This window comes from Mobula hypostoma, chromosome 3 (genome assembly GCF_963921235.1).
Source record: "Mobula hypostoma chromosome 3, sMobHyp1.1, whole genome shotgun sequence".
Taxonomy (NCBI): domain Eukaryota; kingdom Metazoa; phylum Chordata; class Chondrichthyes; order Myliobatiformes; family Myliobatidae; genus Mobula; species Mobula hypostoma.
In genome coordinates, this window is record NC_086099.1 from 32,783,494 (window position 1) to 32,809,585 (window position 26,092).

The following is a 26,092-nucleotide window of genomic DNA, read 5'->3' on the forward strand; positions in this document are numbered from 1 at the left end:
TGCCTCCAGGAGTCTGTGTGTCTTTGTTCACTGTGGCTTCAATAGCCTGGTCCACAGGGATCTGCCCAAAGAGGTTGTTACTTGACAGCTGCACTGAGAATTGGCCTGTCTTGAAGGCCTCATACACAGAAGGATTCTTCTCTGGGAGGTTCACCATCTGAGCAAAGTAAGGAGACAGGTACCTGGCATAATTCACCTTATCATAGACAAAGCACCATGGGATCATGGTTCTTATAGCATAGAGGTTACCATGCAAGCTAACACCGCTGCAATGTTATCACATGTTTTCTAGCACTAGGGGTGTATACCTTGCCAAAAATCACTATAAGAATTATTCCCCCAAGAAAGTATCAGTGGCCCAAATTTGGGGCTGGCTCACGGACTATCTGATTCAGCACCCTGGCTCTGAGATCATTGATTTTATTCACCAGGACTTCCATTACCAAGGAAGTAATCCTTTTATCCTTTTACACCCCTCTTTATTATTCCGAACCTTTACAACTTGTCCTCTCTCATACATAATTACCAACTCTGCTTTCATTTTTTTCTTTGTATTAACCTAGCCCAAAGGGTAATTTACAGTCCTCAGTCAGCCTTTGAAATGTTGGAAGGAGCACGTGGAAGAAACCTAATGATCAAGGAGAGAACATAATATCCTCCTCCTTTATACCATCCCTATCCCTCCATTCCCTTCATATTTATGAGTCAATCTAAAAGCCTCTTATACTCCACGAAATTGCCTGATTCCACTATTAATCCCAGTAACTCATCTACCATGCTGTGCATAGAGTAATCCTCCCTTAAACTATAGAGCTAGCCAGAGTCTTGCCTGCTCTACTCTTGTCACTGGCCCACTCCACTTTACCCTGGCCTCCTTTAATTAGCTGAATTGCCACATACTTAGCCAATCAGAAACAACAGATGAGAAAACTGGTGGCTCTTCCCCTCTGCCGCTCTGACTGCTGCAACTACAAAAATAATTCTCAGCGTTTGTGTTTATCTGCATTGTCCTGTAAGCACATTATAATGGCAACATTTCCGTAGGGCTTCATTGACCATAACTTGGTGTTTCATGAAGTTGTGATAGCTGTTCTATAAATACATGTCTCACAACACGCTGGAGGAACTCAGCAGGTCGGGCAGCATCCGTGGAAACGATCAGTCAATGTTTCGGGCCGGAACCCTTTGTCAGGATGCTGCCCGACCTGCTGAGTTCCTCCAGCGTGTTGTGAGTGTTGCTTTGACCCCAGCATCTTCAGAGTATTTTGTGTTTATAAATACATATCTTTCTTTTTTTCCAAAAGCAGCAGTTCCCTTCATGATTTTTTCTGTTTGCCATGCATCAATCAGGCAGTGAAAGGATGGCTGACAATTAAAGTCCAGCTCTTACTAATGGATCATATATCACATGATAGGTTCACTCCCTACCACAGAATGAGTTCTCTGATATGTAACTATAAAACCTACCCTATGTACTTTAACCCAGTCCATTGAATAGGCACTGTAAAACTGATATAAATTTTTGTGGTAATTTCAAGATGGGGTGCTGATGTTAAATGCAACACACATAAAAGTTGCTGGTGAACGCAGCAGGTCAGGCAGCATCTCTAGGAAGAGGTACAGTCGACATTTCGGGCTGAGACCCTTCGTCAGGACTAACTGAAAGAAGAGCTAGTAAGAGATTTGAAAGCGGAAGGGGGAGGGGGAGATCCGAAATGATAGGAGAAGACAGGAGGGGGAGGGATGGAGCCAAGAGCTGGACAGGTGATAGGCAAAAGGGATACGAGAGGATCATGGGACAGGAGGCCTGGGGAGAAGGAAAAGGGGCCTTTCAAAGGACACTTTCAAATCTCTTACTAGCTCTTCTTTCAGTTAGTCCTGACAAAGGGTCTCGGCCCGAAACGTCGACTGTACCTCTTCCTAGAGATGCTGCCTGGCCTGCTGCGTTCACCAGCAACTTTTATGTGTGTTGCTTGAAATTCCAGCATCTGCAGATTTCCTCGTGTTTGTGCTGATGTTAAATGTTCATTTGTAACCACCTATTCAGCCTATCTATGTCTTTCAGGGAGAGTTCAAAACAAATATTTAAGAAGTGAGATGAAGTTAAGTGGAAATTTACAAATATAATGAACGAGAACAAAATCCTGAAGAACTTATCTATCTCTTGCACACAATAGAAATGCATACTTAATTCTTGGGCCCCACCTGGTATGCAGACATGATTTTCTGTTTGTTTATCGTAGAATGCAGTATATATACTGTTATGATGGGGCATTCTCATTTATTGTTTCACTGTATGTGCAGTACATTTCTGTTATTTACAGTAGATGAAGGCTATGATATTGAACTTTCAACTTAAAGGGGTTATATGATTCCATCCATCGAAATTCTTGCATCTGCATTCATAATTTCATACTGCTAGAAAAAAAAATCTTGCTACTACTTTGTAATTAATAATTTAATATTGAACTATAGTACCATGGTGAAACCTGGAGAAAACATTTTTATGCTCTTTTTCTGACCCTAATTGTTGTCCAATATGTTTCACCGGAAAATTCAGAACACTAGGCAGACTAAGATATTAGTATGTTTGCATATGAGATGAATAAATGTCTAATGATTTCCTCTTGTTCAATTATATTTGCAAACCTTCATTTAAAACCAACTCACTATTTAAATAATTGGGGGTTAATAGGAAACTTTCCTGCAAGGAATAAACTGCATGGAGAGATGATTAAAATAAACTATGATGTCAATTATTGCCTGACGTTGAGACGGTGAAACACCTTGAGATATTTTCTTACATTAATTGCTTTATATAAGTGGAAATCATTGCTCTTACTGTTCATTTTCTAGAAATGCACGGGGGAGCCATAAGAAAAAATGCATAAAGTTACAATGGAATAATTATACAGAATAATCAAGAAGAAAGATCTGTGTAACTTTGTTTTCCTATTTCATCATAGATGCAATTTTTGTACGAATAATCTAAAACAGTCTTTCACATTTATATGAATATGAACATTAAGGTTAGTATTTAGAAACACTAGCCTTAAAAATTAGATTGAGGAATCTCCGCTTAGTTGAACACAATATGATTGAAAATCAATTTACCAAAGATTGAATCTCGATAAACCAGTTTTCCATTTCTCAGCATTTCAGAGCACATTCATATTGGACATGCTTTCCAGGCCAATATGCGATTTTCCATGCAGTGCTCCCTTTGGAGTATTGTAGAGAGATTTAAGATTACTTGGTGTCTGGAGAAATAATTATTGGACAATCCTGGGATGATTAGTTCTTCAGAAAACAGCAGATAATGGAGTCCTGCTCCATTTCATCTCATTATTGCATGCGACAAGGTAAACAGTACCATTTTACAGCACCAGCTGTAAGCCCAGGGTTCAATTCCCCTTGCTGTCTGTAATGAGCTTGTATGTTCTCCCCATGACCCTGTGGGTTTCCTCCAGGTGCTCCAGTTTCCTTCCACATCCCAAAGAATTATGGCTATGATTAGTAAGTCTATGCTACAGAGGCCCCGCTGCACAAGATCAGAAAAAGCCGCAGAAGATTACCACCTCAGTCAGCTCCATTGTAGGCACCAGCCTCCCCAGCATCGAGGACATCTTCAAAAGACAATGTTCGAAAAGGCGGCATCCATCACTAAGGACCCCCATCAAGGAGGAGGCACAGGAACTTGAAGACACACACTCAACGTTTTAGGTAAAGCTTCTTCACCACCACCATCGGATTGCTGAATGGACAACGAACCCATGTACACTGCTGCACTATTTTTTGTTTTTTTGCCTCCTTTTGCACTACGTATTTAATTTATTTTTTATACCTGTATTTACATATTTTTATTACAATTTATAGTTTTTTATTACGTATTGCAATATGCTATTGCCATAAAATAATGTATTTCTCTACAAGCGCCAGTGATAAAGGGAGGAGTGAGGAAAGATAGCGCTAGTAGTTTTTGCAGACACAGACGACTTTTTCCAGTTCGTCCACAAAGCACCTTATTCTTCTTCTCTTATGTCTTTCTTTTCTTTTCAACGTGGTTAGGGTTCTCTCAGAGTCTATGATCTACAGTTCAAACTATGGTTCTTTGCAAGTGGAGGGTTTTCAGACTGGCTGTATGGACTAGCACTTGGCTGTCTCCAGGAATGGCTTGGAAGATGTGTGCCCTTGGGGAGCAGCCCTGTGGACAACCCGGTTCCTTGCCGATTTCACTGAAGTGTCATGGGAAACTGAAACATGGAGCCAGCAGTCAGTTTGTTTGCTAAACACCGGCTGCTGTCAGAAGAAGGCCCCTGTACTCGAAAGAGCCCTCTTCCTTCCTTCCTTTCTCTCTCTCTCTCTCTCTCCCCCTCTCTCTCTCTCTCCCCCCCCCCTCACTGCAGAGAGAGATCCTGTCTGAGATACTGAAGTGCTGGGTTATGGACTGTAGTTTTGACGGACTTTGGATCAAGGTCTCTTTGGGAAGCTTTTACTATTGTATGCATGGGGGGGAGGTGGGGGGGGTCAGCGCTTCTGCTGGGGTGAATGGTGGGGGGACGCTGATGCTTGTGTGAAGAGTGGGGAGCTTTGATGTTTCTCTCATTCATTGTACGAGGTTTCTTGTTTCATGGATTCTATGAAGAGTACAAAATTCAGGTTGTATGATATGTACATTCTCTACAAACATTCTCTGATATTAAATGAACCTTTAAACCTTTTGAACCTTTGATATTAAACCTAATTCTGTTTCTGAATCTGATTCTGAAAATCTTTTGGGTTCACAAACAGGCATCCCTAGTACCATTATTAACAACCAATATTGCCCTCATGCGCGTGCGCGCGCACACACACACACACACAGACACACACACATACACACACACACAATACACACACACACACACACACACACACCCCTGTGCGCACGGACACGCACACACACAAACACATTCTGAACCTGTTCACCCACCAGTCTGCCCCTTTAACTCACAATCCCTGAGCCCTGTAACCCAGTGCATCTCCTCAACAAAGGCTCTAACCTCCACACCTCTAGCCCTTACCTGATCACCCCTTTTAACTCCAGTCTAATGTTAACCCACCCATGACAGGAGCTAACTCCTGTCCCTAGCTTCACTCCACCTTAAACCCAGAACTCATCATTATCAGAATCCATGATAAACTTGGTTCTAAACCTATTAATCAACTTACCCACATCAGATTCACAGTCATACCGAGGGCCTCCTGCCTCTTTCTTCCCTGACCTCTTAGACTTATGTGTTCGTCCATCGTCAACATCGATGAGGACCTCGACACCATTATGATGGTGTCAAGACTAGAGCGTGATTTGGATTTAAGTGAGGGAGAGTTGCGCAGCGTCAGCCTCACTCTCTCTTCCCAATTCCCATCTGGATCCAGTGACGAGACAGAGTCAAGACGGCTGGAGATGGGACTAGGCGCAGTGGATGACCAGGACGTCTTCTGTGTCTTGTCCTGCTCCACACGTTCTACGACGCTTGCAGAGACCGCCTTCTTGACCGTTGGACCTTCCATTGGTCTCATCTGCTCAATCCGCCGGAGTCTGTCTTCACATGCTGGGATAGACAACTCCCTATCTCACCGAGGGTTTGAGACCCATCGGCTACCCTCACCTGGTTTAGCCGGCTTGTCGGAGCTGTTGCCCGGGGTGTGGCCGCTGTCACATGCAGTCAGCTACAGGGAGCCACAGGTGAGAGCTGAGTGCCAGGTGAGGACCAAAGATTGACTAACCGCCTTGAAAAGGACGCAACATGTTCCCCCACCAGAGGTGCTACCCCTCCCTGACACCTCATATACCCCTCTTAAAGAGTTAAAAAAAAAACACGTGGACTAAGATGTTAACTGTCCTGTGCTATCACCAGTGGGATCATCAGTTGATCTGCAACCTGTCTTCAGGAGTTTCGGCCCGCTTATGATCAAGACTCCCTCGAGGTGGTGGGCCAGCAGTGCGAAAGCACACCTCCCACTGGTGAGCTTAAAAACTTGTCATCTGCCTCTATCAGAGTTGTTGGTCACTTCCATCCAACAGATAGTCTGCTCTTCAGGTGTCTATGCAACGACTGAAGGGTTTGCAAGATATGTATACACTGTCTGACTATCTGCCCCTCTGGATATACTTGGTCCACACCCACGCTGATCCTTTCTCTGCTGCCTCAGCTACAGCCCTGCTGGTTGATTTGATCTCTCTTCTAGTGAAGCCAAGGTCACGCAGCCACTTCTGGAAAGTGAACGCAATGAACCCATGGCAGCCTACTTCGAATGGATAGCATGAGACCTTCCACCCTCTGTCTCTGCACTCTGATCTTAATTCTGCATACTTGGTTAACTTGCGCTCATGGGCTTCGTCGATGTTGTCTTCCCAGGGGACTGTGAGTTCACCAATAACCACTTCTCTACTGGTGTCAGACCATATGATTATATCTGGACACAATGTGGTGAAAGCTATTTGCTCCAGGAAACTGCCTTTCCCGTCCAGGTCGGCCTTGACACACCAATCATTGGCTGAAGAAAGTATGCTTGATCGTGAGCCTGCGCTGTACACCCTTGACTTGGAGCCTTCTTTCACAAATGATTGCGATGTTCTGTGCAGCATGGGGAATGAGATAAGTTGTGCTGCAGTACTCTCTGCTCAACTGTTTCTGTTACAACTTTGAGAACGTTGTTATGTCTCCAAGTGTACAGGCCGCTGGAAAGATTGACTCTGCATGCACTCAAAATATGTTGAAGTGTTCCCTTCTCGCCACAAGTAGCACACCTGTCTGTCTTATCTTCATACCAGGTGCTGAGGTTGGCAGGTGTTGGGAGCAGATCGTACGCTGCTCTGCATAGAAAAGAAATGCGGAGCGGTTCCATCTGCCACAGAACATTCCAAGATAGATGTCGTTGTTCAACACTTTCCCACCGGGACCAAGCCCTTGTTTGGCCAGGCCAGCTGTTTTAGCTAACCTCTCCTCCTCTTCGACCTCTCATATTTTTTGTGTTACAAGCTCACGGCGCTCCTTACCTGTAGAAGATGACCACCACTTGTGGGTTGTCCATCCAAGTCCCTGGCAGCCTAGCTGGATAGCCCCAACCGTCTCCTTGTGCTTCAATCCAGACTCTGCCTCATCAACTGCTACATGGGCTGACCATTTCCTTCCTGATCTCACATCCGGCTGCGTGTTCTTGATGACAGGGTCTTTTGAGTCTCGAAGCATCAAGAATGATCTTACCTTGGCTACCTTGACCTCTTCAACAAGGGATTGCACTGGGATGGTAAGCTTTGTCTGACTACTGTGGATTGCAACATTGGTGAGGCTGCTCGGTACTCCAAGCCACTTCTTCACATACTTGTTGATCTTCCGTTCCATTGCCTCAACATGGGACATTGCCACTTCATAGACAGTTGGGGGCCACATTATCCGTGGCATCAATCTATCCTGCAAGCACCACAACCTCAACTTGCCAGGCAAGCCACACTTGTCAACAGACATCAAACCTCTGCTGATCTGTTCTCTTCAACCCTCTTGAACCCTCTTGGTGTCTCTCAGCTCCTCTGTGTCGCCCAAGGCTCTTAACTGGTTGGTCTTGAATGGATGGAATCTCCTCTCCACAAAGGGTGAAATGAAAGTCAACCAGCTTTCCTCTCTAAGAATGAGGCCCCTTGACTTCTTGGTCTTGAACTTCATTCTTCCCCAACTCATTAGCTCCTCGAGTCTAGATAGTACATTTTCCACTGCCTCCATGCTGGGACCCAAAAGAGTGAGATCATCCATGAACGCTCGTATTGGTGGTAACTCCCCTCTGCCATCAAGTGCGACACCTAGTCCCACTGATTCTGCAGCCCTCACAATGACCTCCATGGCTAACACAAAAAGGTTGGGTGAAATTGCACCCACCATTGGGATTCCAACATCCAAGCTCTGCCACCTGGTTGTAAACTGCTGAGTGGAAAACCTCATCTGGAAATCGTTGTAGTACCGCAGAACAAAGTTCCTCACCTTAGCAGCAATCCATAGGCATATGTCTCATCACAGACAGCACATTTCCATTTTGAAAGAGCAACATTAGATTAGGTTATGAGGACACTCAGTCCTCGTTTATTGTCATTTAGTAATGCATGCATTAAGAAATAATACAATGTTCCTCCAGTATGATATCACAGAAACACAGGACAGACCAAGACTAAACTGACAAAAACCACATAATTATAACATATAGTTACAACAGTGCAAAGCAATACCCGAATTTGATGAAGAGCAGACCATGGCACAGTAAAAAAAAAGTCTCAAAGTCCCGATTACCACAACATCTCACGCAGACGGTAGAAGGGAGAAACTCTCCCTGCCATTAGCCTCCAGCGCCGCAAACTTACTGATGCAGCATCCTGGAAGCACTCGACCACAGCCGACTCTGAGTCCGTCCGAAAACTTCGAGCCTCCGACCAGCCCTCCGACACCGAGCACTGAGCAGCATCTCTGCCGAGCGCTTTGACCCCTGCCCCGGCCGCCAGCAACAGGCAAAGCTGAGGATTCGGGGCCTTCCCCTCTGGAGATTCTGGATCACACAGTAGCAGCGGCAGTGAAACAGGCGCTTCAGAAGTTTCATCAGATGTTCCTCCGTGCTGTCACGTCTGCCTCCATCAAATCAAAATTGTGCACGGCACCCTACTTGACAGATTACAGATATCATTCATCAGAGTGGCCACGCGTGTTGCATCGCGCCGCCATCTTCTCCTCTCCTGCCGGTAAGGTAACGCTAAAGGACTCAGGTAGTGGGGCACTACTGAAGTTTACAGTGGTAGTTTACAACTGAAATGGTCACATGCATTGCTCAACGACCACATGCCAAGTCCATGCTGAGTATATTTCTTTTGCCACCATTTTCACAATTTCCAATTGCCGGAATCTGTTAAAGTGTGTCTCTAATAGTTCCTCAGCAAGCAGTTGAAGTTAGTGCTTTTTATTTATTCCACAAGAGCTAATTGGACTGAATTAATATGCATGACTCACAGAACATCTCAATTTTATAAGTACTCTGCGATCCACTGGTGACCTATGTTTGGTTGCCATGGTAAGCAATGCGATTCATTTCACACCTGGGTAGTGTTACCTAGTCTTTGCAGAAGGCCTGCTCTATACAAAATGCTGCATTTTGCATAAGAATATTACAGAATTGACTATCGTAACGACCTTTTTTGCAGCTTTGAAAACTCCACACCTCCTGTAATTAACTGAAGGAAAATGTACTGAACTGTTCAGTTCTGTTATTTCATTAAACTGCTTTGCAACAAAATAGACATAATTCCAGATCTGACTAAACAATTGCTTTTACCACCAGAAAAATGATGCAGCCAAATTGAGTCAAATCCTGGGGTAATACTTAGAAAGGGGGAAGGGATGCTTTTGATAACACTTATAATTTTCACTATTAAAATAAATGCACCTAGTGTTAAACTTTCCCAACAAAGCTTAGAAGCTCCATTTTCATCACTGTATGTATTGCATTAATGCAAATGAACACTAAAGTGGTTTAAGGTTAGCAGCATTAATATTAGGGGTAGCACGGTAGTGTAGTGATTGGCTTTTCAGTACTAACGACCAGAGTTCTTTTCCCATCGTTGCCTGTAAGGAGTTTGTACGTTCTCCCCGTGACTGCATGGTTTTCTTCCAAGTAACCTAGTTTCCTCCCACATTCCAAAGACATACCGGTTGGTAGGTTAATTAGTCATTGTTAGTTGTTCTGTGATTAGGCTGGGATTATAGGCATCCGTTAGTCTCATGGAACCACGGACTTGCGTCTTGGAAGGTTTCCAGGGCACAGGCCTGGGCAAGGTTGTATGGAAGACCAGCAGTTGCCCATGCTGCAAGTCTCCCCTCTCCACACCACTGATGTTGTCCAAGGGAAGGGCATTAGGACCCATACAGCTTGACACCGGTGTCGTCGCAGAGCACTGTTAAGTGCCTTGCTCAAGGACACACATGCTGCCTCAGCCAAGGCTCGAGCTAGCGACCTTCAAATCACTAGACAAACGCCTTAACCACTTGACCACACGCCAACACATTTGGGGATTAAATTGGGGGATTCCTGGGAGGCATATAATTATGTCACACATTTTCCTTAAACATTGCTTCTGCTTCTTAGACATGGAACAGAAAAAAGTTTTGCTGTACAATTGAAAAAACTTCAGTATAGTTTCTGCATGAAATGCACAGTGAATTTTCACTTTTTATTTCTTGTTGCAGCTATATTTTTATGATTAATACTCATATTAGTGGCAAAAACAGTGCATGCTGGTCTGTAAAATCTGAAGAGTTTGGCAGTGTGGGGGTTCAACCCACATCGTCCAGCAGAGTACTTCCTGTTTCAGGAATAAGACAGCATCGAGTGAAACTGGGGGCTTTCTGGCTGCAGCAGTATTGAATAGTTCTGCTGCACACAAGAATGGAGAGAGGGAAGGTGTATTCTAGATTCTATTTAAGGAGCTCATTCAGAGTTAGTCATATTCAATGATGCAATACCTCAAAATACTCATTATTTGTTTGATCTTAATTACCATTCATATTTCAGTACTTATTTCGAAGAGGAACACCACGGAGAAAAAAAGGATAGACTCTTATGGGAAGTATTACCATTTGAAATGCCCTATTGAAAATGGTAAAAGCTTCATATGTTTCTGCATTCTACAGTCCATTAGCTACCTCTTGAATTTCAATAACTCCAACGTATGCTGAACCTTATAAAATGAACAAAGAACACTGATTCAAACTGAATCACTGACCTTAACATGTTTTCAATGGTTTATCTTCAAATAGGTTTACAAAATGGAGATAATCTCTGTTATGAACCATATGGTGGGCAGGCATAAATTATAAGAGCTTTTGAATTCTGAATTTGTCGTTAAACAGCTGCCTAACATTGGAATGCTTTGATTTTATGTTCTCCACAGAAGTCCAACCGATTGTTTTGTCCACTGCAGTTATTAGGTAGGGGAAGTTTACCTTTATTTCTTACGATTTCCCAACTTTTCCAACCTGAAAGTGTGTGGATAGAATTTCCATGGAAGTTTGAAAGGCAAATTTCAGCATAAAGTTTGCAGAAGACACATGCTGTTGTCCATTTTCTTTGAGATGGAGATTTGCTGATCTGCCTCAGACGTCATGCAGAATGTTAAGGGACTCTTCTCTCCAGATGACTGGGTGTGGTGGGGGGAGGGTGAAAGTGCTAAGAAAATATTCCTCTATCGGAAATCAGAGAGCCAAACTCTGGGTGGCATAGATAGAGTGGACAGCCAGCACCTTTCTCACAGGGAGGCTTGGCTAATACCAGAGGACATCCTTTTAAGGTGAGTGAAAGAAAGCCAAGAGGAGATGTCAGATGTAGTTTTTTTTAACACAGAAAGAATGCACTGCTAGGGGTGGGAGTAGGGGCTGATACATTAGGGACATTTAAGAAGCTTTTAGTTTGCTACATGGATGAAAGAAAAAACAATGGATGGTTATGGACTATGTAGGAGGGAGGGGTTAGAAATAGGTCAAAAGGTCGGCACAATGTCGCGGGCCAAAGGGCTAGTACTGTGCTGCAGTGCTCTCTGTTCTATATGTGTGTTGAAAGATCCCAAAGGCAGCAATGTGATCATGATCAGAGTATTTATATCTGGACATATTCACTGAGGATATTGATCAGGAATCTCTTCTTATTCAAAGTAGTGTCTGAAAAATAAATGGGGATTTTGAGTTGATTGGCCATTGCCATTGCTATTGATCCTAGTGTGAAAGTGAATGGGAGAATCTTGGTGGAGATGATTGGAAGGTGGAGATAGGAGACTTCAGGAAAAATGTTGGAAGAATGGAATTATTCTGTGAGCTGGCATATACTGTGCAAGAAGAGCCAAAATAGCCTCCTTCAATGTTACATACAAATTTAGAAATGTAGAGCTTTTGAACCACTTAGTGTTTTCCTTGTATCTATGAACCATTGGATCCCCTGCCTCTCCCACTCTTCACCACCCAGGTGCATAAAATATCTCTCCTGCCTTGTATCACATTAATTTGGATTTCTGTATTTCTGTGTCACCTTTTACTAAATTATAGAGCTCTCTCCTTCTCACCTGCAGACTTATTCTCCTTATTGGCAGCCAACATGTGTGACCACGCTATCTAGCTGTCATGGTGAGTGTAAAGTTGCATTCAACTGACCTGGTCCTATCACAAACTGAGCAGGTCCTGTTTCAGCCTGCTTCCAGATGCAAGCTACTCAAATGACCTCAATGGGATTTGTTTTTTTTTGCAATGAAACTCTTTGAAAATTCCTATTATTTTGTTGCTGAGATACATGTAAAACTGCATTCATAATATCATTGATTGATAGGTCTCTCATAGAACAGCCTTGTCCCCTTCTCCTCTGCCTCTCTCAACTTCAGGTTGTCCAGTTCTGTTCACCATCTTTCATGATCTCGCTTATAGTAAACATCTTGGGAAGTATCCATTAAATCTCTTATTTGTGGCAGGAATGTACTTCAAAGACCTAACTTCAGTTGCACCAGTCACTGAAGAGATTAATGTGTGTGACTACCAAGTGAGAAACATCATTTTCCCACAATAAACTCTCCTTCAAATTAATCATGAACAATTCAGCACATAATAGTTTAATTACTTTAAATAACACAGCTGCTTATGTGTGTGTTTGTGTGTGAAGCCTGGTTTATACTTCTGCGTTAACTGGATGCTGTAACCTACGCAAGTGGCCTATGAGCATTGTGAGCATTTATACTTGTGTGTTGGTTAGTCTGCGTCGCTCTGCAATTCGCGCCCATCACGCATGTGCACTCACCTGCCCTTGCAAGGTTTCATGGTCATGGTAGTCTTTGGGTAAACAAGACGCGAGCGTCTTTTTTCATGCAAAATGTGTCCTCCATAATTTCGGAGGTCTGTAAAGCTTTATGGAAAGCATTACAGCCAGAGTTCCTTCCCTGCCCTTCAGTCGCCCAATGGGAAGCTATTGCAGCATTGGATGACATGCGATGCTACCAAGCGGACCTATCACAGTTGTTGCGTTCTGCGTTGCCGCGAGGCGCGGTTATATTTTGGGAGAGGTGCGCGTTGCAGCAACGCAAGCTCTCGCATAAGGTTCCGCGTCGGCTTTGCGTAGGGTTTGCGACGACGCAGACCTTAGGGCGACGCGTTGACGCAGAAGTATAAACCAGGCTTAAGGCAGGTGTGAGGAAGTTTGGGATGGTTTATGAATTAGCTCTCTTGCTTTTGTTAGAGTAAATTACATTATTTTGGTTGCACTGTTGATGTGCAGGTTAAAAAAAACAGATATAAATTATTATTAAGCAAACAATAACTTACTATTGCTACTTACTACAGTCAAAATTTCAAAAAGTCTGTGCACAGGGAAAAGTACTCTCCCCATATAACAGAGAGCAAAGCTGTACTTGTGCGTTTGTGTATTTGTGTATGCGTTAGGTTTTCCCTAAACCACTCCCAACTCTGCGAAGCCCAATATTTTCCTTGCTTTTTGTCAATCAGGTAGTAAGATGACTTCGATTTCAAAATATCCTAGAAGAATTGATTTGAAATAAAGTATTACAATCATTCTCCCTGCCTATTAGTGATATATCAGCAGTACAGCCGATATGCAATGTTCATAACTAAGTAATTCACATCACATGGAAACATATTTCAGAACAGGAAATTTTTTATATTGGCTTTCATTTCATTTTGTAAGTAGTTCAATAATTTATTATTCAATTATTGTTTTTCAATAATCAAAATTTTAAAACCTTACATTCAAGTTATGCAAGGTTACACTATTAGTTTGCTTTGCAATTAGTGGCTGCTGTGTAGAGTTGTTTTACCACTCTGAAATGAAGTCTCCTTTTCAGATTGTAAGTAAGGAGTCTTCAATTGTTTTTGGAGTTTATGAACTAAATGGGGGTGGGGGTTTGGGGGGAATTATTCTGCTGTATTTCCTGTTTCTGGTTCATGCTGCTTTCTAATGGCTGCTGCTATATGTTGTTGGTGAAAGAAGACAGGGTCGGGATTAATCATGATAGCCATCACATATAGACAGCATCTGCCAAATCATGAATGCAAGCTCCTATCTCAGAGTTTTACTTTGAGTTCCTTAGCTTCCGGTAGCTCTGCTCTGGAAATATTTAATCCACACTCATTTCATCATCTGACTAAAGGCTGTTATATCCAGGAGGGGTAGTCATGATAAGTTCCCACTACCTATTAAATGCTCCCAATGGTGTGCAACTCAAATAATCTCTGACAACCAAAGTCCAGCTCCTGGCCTTCACATGTAGCTTAGCTACTAAGCCTGGTGGAATTGTTTCTACTGACAGGACAAGAGGCAAAGGTGGGCTTCTGGTGCCTTAAAACCAGTTGCTTCTGGCAGATGGAGCCTATCAGCTGTAGTTTGCAATTCACCTAGAGGAAAGAAAACTCTGATCTCAAACCTCCGTTGCCTTGCAGCTATACCCACTCATGGAGAAGGTTTCAGGAGTAAACTCCAAGGGAAAAATCTGGAGCTGGGGTCCGTAAGGCAGTCCTATGTTGAGTTCAACAGTGACTGCCAACTCCTATAATGCTGCTGGTGCCAAACTTGGGTTCATCAGATGCATGGAGAGGGGGAGGTTGCAACAGTTTTCTCTCTGTATTGTACTGCTGTGGCTTGCATATCTAGATAGCTGGGATGCAATATCCATGGTCGACCCTGACCGACGGAGGCCTCACTCAATAAAGAACTCATGGTAAGAGTGACATGGTGGGGAAGCAGTTAGTGGAATGGTTTTTAGTGCCAGCAGAGGTTTGATTCCGACTGTTACATGTAGAGAGCTCACGTGTTCTCCCCATAGCTGCATAGGTTTTATCCAGGTGTTCTGATTTCCTCTGACGTTCCAAAGATGTACAGGTTAGGATTAGTAGGTTGTGGGCACGCTATATTGGCACTGGAAGCATGGTAACACTGCAGGCTGTTCAGTACAATCCTCACTGATTTGATTTGATGCAAAACAGAACATTTCACAGTATGTTTCAATGTACATATGACAAATAAAGCTAATCATTATTTCTCTTTAATCATGTATACCTTCTGCCTGTAGCTTCCCTGAGTAAGATACCACCTGAAGCTTCTACCAAATGTCCTGTGGCAAGTGGATCTTTTTCGTCACAGCTCAAAGCTTTATCCACACACAATCTTAAAATGCTTTGAGGAGCTAGGAGGACCTTGTTTGGATGGGCGTAGCTCTGACAAAACTCGAGAAGCTCAACACAGCTCAAACAAAGGAACCCACTCAACACACAATTCTAACATCCTAGATACTTATTCCCTCCACTACTAATACCATCAGGTAAATAGGACATATATACCCTGGAAGTTCAAAGAATAAGGAATAATGCCATTGAAATGTGTAAGATTTTAATTGAGTTTGACTGGGAGGTTGACTGGGTAATTTGGAAGTTTTTTAACCTCAGGGTACTGTGAAACTCTGAAATTATCTATACTCGAGAATTGTGAGGACTGAACCATTAAGAATATTCAACAACATTCAACATTCTTTATGGTTTAGCACTCATAACTCTCGTAGGTAGTTCTGTAGGAAAGTCATATTGAGGCCAATCATCAGATTAATTTTAATTTATTATGTAATGGAGTGGGATTGAGGAGCCCTGTGGTACTATTTTTTAAATTCTTCTACATACGTTGGCAGCAAAGTATCCCTACTCCGAGCTGCATAGTAGGAACTTGTCAAAGCATTTTCAGCAGCACTTTCCAATGCTGCAACCATCACCAACTGCGGTAAAAGGTTGCATGGAAGGACATTCATAATCCTTTGAAATCACTCTTAGTCCTGGTTTGGAAATTTGTCACGACTCCTTGGTTAATGTTGCGTCTAGCCTACAATTTCAACAACATTATGAGAATTCTTTTGCTTTCTCAGAGGCATTGGAGATAGACACTAAATCCCGATTTTCCAAGGATGCCCAAAATCTTGCAAATGAGTAGAACACACAAGCATATGATAAATTAGGAGAAAGAGTTGGCCACTCAGCTGTTCAAGTCTATTGTACCATTGAAAAGGATATTACAATCTCATATCTACCTTTCCATCTATTAGAGAAAGCCATTTATCCACTTTCTGGTGTTTATACTCATCGGACTTTAAAAAAAATCAAAGTTTCTGTTCCCACTCTCCTTTGAGGAACAATTCACTATCCTCACGGACGTCTAGCAAAAAGTGTTATTTCATTGCTTTCTAAAATAATAACTCCTTTATTTTTAAACAGAAGCTCCTAGTTCCAGATTCCTTCCCCCGCTTACCCCTGTCCTCACCCAACAAGAAGCATCATCTCCACACATAGCATATCAAGACAATTCCAGATGTTTTATGCTTCCAGTATCTAATCTTACTCTTCCAAATTCCAATCTAATAGAGTCAACAAACTTGAAAAAGTTGAAAACTATAAGGAAAGTCATTTTAATTATTGTTCTCCCCTCCTGATAAAATGCAATGAACTTTCTTGGGCAGGACGATGCATCTGTAGCTGTGCAGTGGAAAGTTATTATCATGTAAGTGAAATGTGTGGAAGAGGGCAGGTGAAGGCTGTGGTTTCCTAAGTAACCTCAGGAAAATAACTAAAATGTATCAGGTATATTTTTGAGTTTCAGACAGAACTGTGACCTGTTACTACGAGGGGTGATTGATAAGTTTGTGGCCTAAGAAAGAAGGAGTCAATTTAGAAAACCTAGCACATTTATTTTCCTACATTTACACACTTAGTCCAGCGGTTGTGGAGCATACTGATCCCTTATTTGTAGAAGTTAGCCACTTGGACCTCCAGAAGTGGTCCACAGCAGGGGTGATTGATAAGTTTGTGGCCTAAAGTAGAAGGAGATGAAGAGAAACTTCAAACTTTCTGCATTTTCACTCAAAGAGTTGAACTGCACGTGCATTTAACGAGAGCTGTATAACTCATTTCCTTCTACCTTAGGCCACGAACTTATCAATCACCCCTGCTGTGGACCACTTGGAGATCCAAGACGCTCTCATTACATGCACGTGCAGTTCAACTCTTTGAGTGATAATGCAGAAAGTTTGAAGTTAATAACTCATCTCCTCCTAACTTAGGCCACGAACTTATCATTCACCCCTGCTGTGGACTATTTCTACAAAGAAGGGATCCGTATGCTCCACGACTGCTGGACTAAGTGTGTACATGTAGGAGGGGACTACGTTGAAAAAAAAAATGTGCTAGGTTTTCTAAAATTGACTCCTTCTACCTTAAGCCATGAACTTATCAATCACCCCTCGTATGTATTTGCTAGGATTGCAATAACTGAAGGTGGAGTGAGTGAGATCATTCCATCTACAGTATTTTGCCAATATTATTGTGATAAGCAAAGAAAGAAGTGGAAAATTTTAGTTTCATAAATATAAACAGCCTCTGATCTTCTTTCATCCCCACCGCATCTGTTCCAAGGATAAGGTTTTCCAGGACATCAGAGAAGTTATCCTTTTTCAAAGAATGGGGCTTTCCTTCCTCCATCTGCCCTCACCTGGATCTCCTCCATTTCCTGGACATTGGCACTACTTCTTTCCACTGCCTTAACAGTGTTAGAGTTCCTCTTGTGTTGACCTACCATGTCATTAGCTTCCGCATCCAACACATCACCTTCTGAAACTTCTGCCATCTTCAGTGGGATCCTATCACCAAATACAGCTTTATCTTCTCCCCCCCATTCTCTGACTTCTGTGGGTATCACACCCTCCATGATTCCCTTGCCCATTAGCCCCTCCACACTAATCTCCCTCCTGGCAAATATACTTGCAAGTGACAAAAATGCAACACTTACCTATTCATCTCTTCCCTTACCTCCATTCAGGGCCCAAACAGTCCTTTCAGGTGAGGTAAGACGTTGCCTACATATCTGTTGGGGTCATCTATTGTATCCAGGGCACCCAATGCAGCTCCTCTAAACTGGTGAGACCCAGCATAAATTGAGGGGCTGCTTCATTGAGCACCTTTGCTCCATCCACCAAAACCAGAACTTCCTGGTGGATAACCATTTTAATTCCTATCCCCGTCCCGTTCTGACACATCAGCCCATGGCCTCCTTTTCTGCCATGATGAAGCCGCACAGAGTGAAGGAGCAACGCCTCATATTCCATCGAGGTACACTCCAACCTGAAGACATAAATGTTAGTTTCTCCTTAAGGCAATTCTTTTCCTTCTCCCCCCCCCCCCCCCATCCAGCCTCTTAACTCTTCTCCACGCCTGGCTTTCACCTCCCGCTGATGCCCTTTCTCTCATGGTCCACTGCTGTCTCCTATCAGATTTCTTTTTCTCCAGCCCTCTACCTTTTCCACTCACCTTGCCTCATCTATCACTTTTGAGCTAGTCCTTCTCCCCCCCCCACCCCACCCAGCTTCTTATTCTGGCCTACTCCCCCTTCATTTCCAGTCCTCACGAAGGGTCTCAGCTTGAAACGCTGACCGCTTATTCATTGTCATAGATGCTGCCTGACCTGTTGAGTTCCTTCAGTATCTTGTGTGTGTGTGTGAGCTTCTGATCTTTGTGGCTGAACAGACAAAGTGGTTTTCTTTTCCAAGGATCCTAAGAATGAGGCATTTTAGGCTCAGCCACTTTTTAATATCATTTTCCAGTGAGGAGTTATAAGCAGAAATTCTTTTTGCATCCATCTTAGAAGTCGGATGTGTTTTTCAGGGGAAGCAGTTGGACAAGCTAGGCTTAAATTCTGGAGAAATAATGTTAGTACTCCCCACCTAACTACGTAAGAAGTGCCATTACTGCACTAAAGGCCCATGAATCTCTCTATGCAATATGCACAATATTCTACACCTCATATTTAGTTGGAAATCTCTCTTTGCAGCCACAAATAACACTGGCTGGTTCCCTAGGCAATACCATTTCAACTAAATACAAATTCCAGACCTGCATATTTTGTACATGATGCTTAACTAATACCTCTCAGTTTTACCCCCCTGAGTTATGCTATATATTCAACAACACAATTTCCAGCAAGAGTTTCCAGGCCAGCAGTTATTCCTCAATCAACATACCTAAATTTAATCATTATCTTTGATGTATGTTGGAGCTTCTGTGGATAAAATGGATTTCCTATATTACTGCAAAGACAATGTTGTTGCCGATAATAAAAAAGATAACTAAAATAACTGGGTCCAGAACACACACACTCTTATGATTCAAGCATTCTTTTTATTTTACTTGTGCACAAGGAGAACAGCATGGGCTCCTATCACCCACACTATTCTGAATTGTGAATGGAAAACTACTATAGTATTACAGAATTGGCTAATCAGTTATGGGAATTGATCATTGCAAATTGTATGCTTGAATTCCTTACTCACAAGGTCAAATGCTATTCACAATGGAGGTGTTAAAGTCAATCGAAACTTCAAGTAGATAGTGGATGTTATTTTGGAATCAGTAAAGATAATAGAGCCTGAGTTGTTGGGTATGTGGTGTGTTTCACATCCTTCAGTTAATCTTATCTCATTTGTCTCCTGCACACCGTGTTGTATAAAGGGATGCTGTGTTTTAGGAAGACTTTTCTGGAAAAGGCTCACTACAGAGGCTTCACTCACTTGGCTTGAGTACACACTGCCTCAGTCACCCCAGCCCTATCTTGCCTCTCATAAACTGGTGGTCTCATATCAAAGGTATAGCTTGACTACAACAGCTCCAGGCTATCCTTGCCTTACCACAACTTCCATAATTACACCTCAAAAGCATTGCAAGGCTGTAAAGCAAATTAAAGTGTCAAAAATTAAAATATAGGTATGAAAATGAAAAAGACCTGCAGATGCTGAATATCTGAAGCAAAACTATTCTGACAGAGCCTGAATGTTGCTTGTTACCCTTTCCATAGATGCTGGCTGACCTGCTGAGTTTTTTTCCCCAGTATTTCCGGGTTGCTCCCTGTGTGACATAAGTGTAATTGCTTTCTTCTTTAATTGCATTAACTTGTATTGGGTAGAGAATAGTTCATTGGCTTATTCCTTGGGTGTTGAGGTGAAATCTATCTCTACTTCCAGTGCACATATTTACTATGGTGAACTGAGCAGCTGATGAAATGCCTCTGCCTGAGATGATGCCTATATGGATAGTTGAGGCTACTGGCAGGGATGCACTGGGTAACACAGGTCACATAATGAAGCTGCCAAGTATCTTGATTCTTTATTCTCACTGAGCTAAGATGAAGAAAGCTGAGAGAATGAGACAGTCACTTTAATCTAATTCATGCTCTGATGCTTCTTTCCTTCTCACAAATTATGATTCCAGTGAAAGTCGTCCTCGCCCACACACTCCTGCAGGTGCTTTGATAAAATGAACTGTGGAAGCCAGGAGGAAATAATAAATGAAAAGAAATTAAACTCTAAGGGTATGTGTAGCATCGGATTCACCAAATTATGTGCAGTAATTTGCATTCTATAAATCCAGGATCCTTTCAAATGTTTGCCAGCTATGTTTAGTGAATTACACACATTGCTGGCCAAACCAGAATGATTATTTGATCATAAGCAAATTCGTCAGGTTGACCTTGTTTGACAGTTTCCTGCAGATCGAGCTTAGCCAAAGAATTCACAGAACATTTGACCTAATTGTATTTTTTGCTGCACACTACATTTCTCTACTCCATATAAATCTTATTCATGATAACCTATTTCCTTCTCTCTTATATATATTTAGATCTCATTTGTGTACTAACACTAGTTGCCTCAAATATTCCTGTGTAATAAGTTCCATCTGTAACCACCATCTGAGAATAAAATTCCATCTTGAATTAAATTATATTTATATCCAATTTTAGCCCCTCACAGAAGTAGATATTTTTCACTAAATTGTTAAATCCTTTTACTGTTGTCCCATGTACTGAGGTACAGTGAAAAACTTGTTACGCATACCATCCATAGAGATCATTGCAAAAAAACAATTACAGAATGTAAAATCAAGTGCTACAGAAAATGTAGAGTACAGCTAGATAGTGTGGTGAAAGGGCATAATAAGGTAGAGCATCAGGCCATCTTACCATACCAGGGGGCTGTTCAATACTCCTATAACAACCAGGTGGAAATCGTACTCAAGCCTGGTGGTACACACTTTTAGGTTTTTGTATCTTTTTCCTGAAAGGAGCGGGAGAAGAAAGAATGTCAGAGGTGGGTGGGGTCGTTGATTATGTTGGCTGCTTTACCACATCAAGAAGTATGGACAGAGTTCATGGCGGAGAGGTTGGGTTCTGTGTTACGTCCACAACACTCTTGTGGTCACAGGCAGAGTGATTCAGGATTAAGTACACTTATTATCAAAGAAGGTAGAAATTATTCCACTTTTTGTCTGCTAGAAACCAGAAAGAACCCATTTGAAAAAAAAGACCAACCCCCATTGTGCAGAGAAAGAGAGAAAAAAACTCAAATCATCCCAGCGATAGAAGTGAGCAACAACAACATTCCAAACCAAATTGAGTCCTAAAATCCAAATCCCCGGAGCAGACTGGAGCAGGCCCAAAGCCTCAGTATTCGGTTCATCATATTAGTGGGGCAAATCATCGCAAAGTTTACAGACACGAAGAACAGTAGCCGGGGGCAATCTCATAGCCTCAGCGTCATGGAGAAAGGAGCCTCCAGTCTATCTGGGCCAGTGTTAAATTGTCTGAACAGCAAATCGTACTTTGCATTGGGACCCAAGCTCCGTCACAGCGAATTGCTCTGGGCCTAGAACATGCATCCCAATGTTTGACTTCACTGCGAAGAAGCCATTCTTGACCTCTCCAAATTGGCTCGGAGTGGTTGCCAAATCGAGCCGTTATGCAACTGGATATGATGCGTTCTCTGGTGCATCAATTAAAAACTGTGAGGGTCAAAGGTGAGATGCCAAGTTTCTTTAGCCTCCTGAGAAATTAGAGGTGCTGGTGAGCTTTCTTGGTCATGACGCCAATGTGGTTGGACCAGGACAGACCATTGGTGATGCCCACTCCCAGGAACTTGAAACTCTCAACACTCTTAATCTCAGGACCATTAATATAAACACTACTCTCCTTTCTGAAGTCAATCACTAGCTATTTTGTTTTGCTGAGGGAAATGATATCATGTCCTGAGGTTTTTCTATCTCCTTCCTGTACTCTGATTCATTATTATTTGAGATATGACCCACTACTGTGGTATCATCTGCAAACTTTATATGGAGTTAGAGAATATGGCCACACAGTTGTGAGTGTATAGAGAATAGAGTAGGGGCTGAGCATGCAGCCTTGTGGGGCACCAGTGTTAAGAATAATGAGCGGCAAAGGTGATGCTGCCTATCCTTACTATTTGTAGTCTGTTGGTCAGGAAGCCTAGGATCCATTTGCAAAGAGAGGTGTTGAACCTCAAATCTAGAAGATTGGAGATGAGCTTTCTTGGAATTATGGTAATGTAGGTGGAGTTATGGTCAATAAACATCATATTCCACTTCAAATATATTCAATATTTGGAACTGTATATAGACCTGTCAAGTCCTCCTAAATATTCTCCCAAATATCACCACTGCAGAAGGCAATTTGGGGGTTATTCTTTTCCTGGTATGCAAAAGATGCTGGAAGGTCAGATCTAATGTTTCATCCTTACGTGAGAACCTGAAGCAAAATGAATGCCAATCTTTTGGTATTCCTTGATAGATATAATCTTTCAGTTCTTGTAGTCTGCTAGATAAACTCAGCAAGTTGTGCAGCATTTATTAGAGGAAAAGAGTTGTCAATGGTCCTGGTCAAAACCCTATAACAACCATCCAGCAGATTGTTCATCTGCTAGATTTCAGCAGCTGTAGCTTGGTGCCATTTTGACTGGAAGATCTTATTGAAACCTACCACATATTGACAGGCTGGATAGACTGGACATGGAGAGGATGCTTCCAATAGTGGGAAGAGTCTAGAACCAGAGGGCACAGACTTAAAATAGAAGAAGGTCCCTTTAGAACCAAGATGAGGAGGAATTTCTTGAGCCAGAAGGTATTAAGGTATTATTGTAATTATTCAATTGATGAAATATTTTGGTCATTCTTCCTCAATCCTTTCTCAGTGCACCTACATCCTTTCAATATGAGAGACATACCCATGTGTGCACTAACCAAAGATTATCTTTTTTTAAAATTATTCCCCTGTTTCAGAGCCTACAGTAAGTGAAAATGTATTACTCAAACAATCGAGTATCAAGCAACAGGGACTGTGAGAGGATAGATGAGAGAAGAGATTTTCTTTTCCTTTTCACAGCCACAGCCTGAGTGTTTTCAGCACTTAATGTTTTTCTTTAAATTTACAACATCCAGCAATTTGCTCTTGTAATAAAAATTCAGGCCTGTGTGAGAGACGTTTGAAACAAATCTCCAGCAATGGAGACTACCGGTGATTCCTCCATCCTTTGGTTGTGTGAATTACAGTTTTGAAATATTCAATTAATGCAAATATAATGTAAATGTCAAGAACACATGTCACAGATCAAGTGAGTATGAAAGTAATTCACGTCATTGAAAAGATCTTTAAACTACAATAAAATATTCTAATCAATAATACTAATTTGCATTTCTGTCATAATTTACCTACTCTCAGCAAAAAGTTCAATTTGTACTGCTCATTATTGGGCACATCAAATTTATAATTGAAGATTGCTCTGTTGAAATCTTCCAGTCAACGTCATTGTCAGGAGTATTTCTGCTGTGACCCTTTATATCTCCTTAGCACTCACTAGTTGCATCTCTATCAACCCTTTTGCTCTCCCATTGCCTGGCACCATCACCCCATTCGTTATGTAATCTCTAACCCCATCTACTCATAGAAACAAAGAAAAACTACAGCACAATACAGGCCCTTCGGCCCACAATGTTGTGTCGAACATGTGCTTACTTTAGAAATTACCTAAGGTTACCCATAGCCCTCTATTTTTCTAAGCTCCATGTACCTATCAAGGAATCTCTTAAAATACCCTATCGTATCTGCCTCCACCACTGTCACTGGCAGCCCATTCCGCACACTCACCACTCTCTGCATAAAATACTTACCCCTGACATCTGTACCTATTTCCAAGCACCTTAAAACTGTGCCCTCTCATGGTAGCCATTTCAGCCCTGGGAAAAAGCCTCTGACTATCCACATGATCAATGCCTCTCATCGCCTTATACTCCTCTATCAGGTCATCTCTCATCCTCCGTTGCTCCAAGGAGAAAAGGTTAAGTTCACTCAACCTATTCTCATAAGGCATGCTCCCCAATCCAGGCAACATCCTTGTAAATCTCCTCTGCACCCTTTCTATAGTTTCCACATCCTTCCTGTAGTGAGTGACCAAAACTGAGCACTGTACTCCAAGTGGGGTCTGACCAGGGTTCTATATAGCTGTAACATTACCTCTCAGATCTTGAACTCATTCCCATGGTTGTTGAAGGCCAATACACCGTATGCCTTCTTAACCACAGAGCCAACCTGCGCAGCAGCTTTGAGTGTCCTATGGACTTGGACTCCAAAATCCCTCTGATCCTCCACACTGCCAAGAGTCTTACCATTAATATTACATTCTGCCATCACATTTGACCTACCAAACTGAACCACCTCACACTTATCTGGGTTGAACTCCATCTGCCACTTTTCAGCCCAGTTTAGCATCCAACCGATGTCCCACTGTAACCTCTGACAGCCCTCCACACTATCCACAACACCCCCACCCTTTGTGTCATCAGCAGATTTACTAACTCATCCCTCCACTTCCTCATCCAGGTCATTTATAAAAATCACCAAGAGAAGGGGTCCCAGAATAGATCCCTGAGGCACACCACTGGTGACCGACCTCCATGCAGAATATGACCCGTCTACAACCACTCTTTACCTTCTGCAGGCAAGCAAATTCTGGATCCACAAAGCAAGGTCCCCTCGGATCCCCTGCCTCCTTACTTTCTCAATAAGCCTTTCTTGGGGTGCCTTATCAAATGCCTTGCTGAAATCCATATACACTACATCTACTGCTCTACCTTCAGCAATGTATTTTGTCACATCCTCAAAAAATTCAATCAGGCTCGTAAGGCATGACCTGCCTTTGACAAAGCCGTGCTGACTATTTCTAGTCACATTATGCCTCTCCAAATGTTCATAAATCCTGCCTCTCCTGATTTACAAACATTCGTTATGCAATCTCTACCCCCATCTATTTGTTATGTAACCTCTACCCCCATCTATTCTCTTACAGACAGTCCCTGTTGTTCTCTGCTTGATTTATTTATGAAAATATTAATTATACTCTGGAAAAAGTAGTATAATTTCAAAATTTGTTAACAACCCTCAGCTACACTGAATGTGGAGAGTTTTATACTTCACAAATTGCATCATAAAATAATATCTTTGCATGGAAGAAGATCTGATAACGATTGATCAGAATGTTATGAAGAAAGGCTGGATAGATGGGTTTACTTAATTCTGGCTTCAGTTGCAGGTTTCCATCTAACCATTATCAAGGACCCCCACCATCCAGGCCATGCTCTCTTCTCACTGCTGCCATTGGGAAGGAGGTATGGGTGCCTTAAATCCCACACCACCAGTTTCAAGAACAGTTATTAGCCTTCATCTATCAGACTCATGAACCAGTGCGGGTAACTTCTCTCTTCTCAACACTGAACTGATCACTGAATACAACCTATGGACTCCCTTTCAAGGACTCTTCATCTCATGTTCTCAGTATTATTTATTTATTTATTGCACACGCAGTTTGTTGTCTTTTGAATAGTGGCTGTTTGGCCATCCTGTTGGTTGTGGAATTTCAATTATTCTATTATGTTTCTTGGATTTACAGTGTATGCCCACAAGAAAACAAATCTCAGGATTGCAGATGATGACATACAGTACATATACTTTGATTATGAATATACTCCAACCTTTTGTTTTTATTTTAACATTGGTTGCTTGTCAGTCTTTTCTTGCGTGGAGTTTTTCATTGATTCATTCGTGTCTCTTTGTTCTAATGTGGATGCCTACAAATAAATGACTCAGGGTACTGCATGCTGACATA